This window comes from Triticum aestivum, chromosome 6B (assembly GCF_018294505.1).
Source record: "Triticum aestivum cultivar Chinese Spring chromosome 6B, IWGSC CS RefSeq v2.1, whole genome shotgun sequence".
In the NCBI taxonomy this organism is placed as follows: domain Eukaryota; kingdom Viridiplantae; phylum Streptophyta; class Magnoliopsida; order Poales; family Poaceae; genus Triticum; species Triticum aestivum.
In genome coordinates this window covers 206,997,039-206,999,207 of record NC_057810.1, presented here as the reverse complement: position 1 = coordinate 206,999,207, position 2,169 = coordinate 206,997,039, and positions in this window count along the sequence as shown.

Here is a 2,169-nt window from a genome sequence, read left to right as displayed (position 1 = left end):
ATGGCAAAGTGAACAAAGGTATATTTGATATACATATTATTGATGTGTACCTTACTAGTGCTCATAGTAATCCCTGGGTATTGATACTTGTTCGGTTACTAAGATTACTAACTTGAAACAGGAGTTGCAGAATAAATAGAGACTAGTTGAGGATGAAGTGATGATGTGTGTTGGAAGTGGTTCCAAGATTGATATGATCATCATCGAGCACTCGCTATACTTTCGGGATTAGTGTTGAACCTAAATAAATGTTATTTGGTGTTTGCGTTGAGCATGGATATGATTAGATCATGTTAATTGCAATACAGTTATTCATTTAAGACAGAGAATCATAGTTATTCTGTTTACATGAATAAAACCTTCTATGGTCATACACCCAATGTTGATGTTTTACTGAATATCGATCGTGGTAATACACATATTCATAGTATTGCTGCCAAAAGATGCAAAGTTGATAATGATAGTGCAAGTTATTTGTGGCACTGCCGTTTGGATCATATCGGTGTAAAGCGCAGGAAGAAACTCCATGCTGATGGACTTTTGGAATCACTTGATTATGAATCATTTGATGCTTGCAAACCGTGCCTTATGGGCGAGATGACTAAAACTCCGTTCTCCGGAACAATGGAATGAGCTAGTGACTTATTGAAAATAATACATACCGATGTATGCGGTCCAATGAGTGTTGATGCTCGTGGCGGGTATTGTTATTTTATGACCTTCACATATGATTTGAGCAGATATGGGTATATCTACTTAATGAAACACAAGTCTGAAACATTTGAAAAGTTCAAAGAATTTCAGAGTGAAGTGGAGAATCATCATAACAAGAAAATAAAGTTTCTATAATCTGATCGTGGAGGAGAATATTTGAGTTACGAGTTTGGCCTTCATTTAAAACAATGTGAAATAGTTTCACAGTTCACGCCACCTGGAACACCATAGCGTAATGGTGTGTCAGAACATCGTAACCGCACTTTATTGGATATGGTGTGATCTATGACGTCTCTTGCCGATTTACCACTATCGTTTTGGGGTTATGCATTAGAGACAGCTACATTCACGTTAAATAGGGCACCATCAAAATCCATTGAGACGACGCCTTATGAACTGTGGTTTGTCAAGAAACCAAAGTTGTCGTTTCTTAAAGTTTGGGGCTGCGATGGTTATGTGAAAAAGCTTCAAACTGATAAGCTCGAACCCAAATCGGAGAAGTGCATCTTCATAGGATACCCAAAGGAAACTGTTGGGTACACCTTCTATCATAGATCCGAAGGCAAGATATTCGTTGCTAAGAATGGATCCTTTCTAGAGAAGGAGTTTCTCTCGAAAGAAGTGAGTGGGAGGAAAGTAGAGCTTGATGAGGTAGTTGTACCTTCTCCCAAATTGGAAAGTAGTTCATCACAGAAATTAGTTCTAGTGATTCCTACACCAATTAGTGAGGAAGCTAATGATGATGATCATGAAACTTCAGATCAAGTTACTATAGATCCTCGTAGGTCTTCCAGAGTACGGTCCACACCAAAGTGGTACAATAATCCTATTCTGGAAGTCATGTTACTAGACCATGATGAACCTACAAACTATGAGGAAGCGATGATGAGCCCAAATTCCGCGAAATGGCTTGAGGCCATGAAATCTGAGATGGGATCCATGTATGAGAACAAAGTGTGGACTTTGGTGGACTTGCCCAATGATCGGCAAGCCATATTAAATAAATGGATCTTCAAGAGGAAGACAGACACTGATAGTAGTGTTACTATCTATAAAGCTCGACTTGTCGCAAAAAGGTTTTTGACAAGTTCAAGGTGTTAACTACAACGAGATTTTTTTTCAACTGTAGTGATGCTTAAATCCATCTGTATCATGTTAGCGGTTGCCATATTTTATGAAATCTGGAAAATGGATGTCAAAACTGAATTCCTTAAAAGGATATTTCGTAAAGAAGAGTTGTATATGATGCAACCAGAAGGTTTTGTCACTCCTAAAGGTACTAACAAGGTGTGCAAGCTCCAGCGATCCATCTATGGACTGGTGCAAGCATCTCGGAGTTGGAATATATGCTTTGATGAATTGATCAAAGCATATAGTTTTATACAGACTTGCGGTAAAGCCTGTATTTACAAGAAAGTGAGTGGGAGCACTACAACCTTTTTGATAAGTATATGT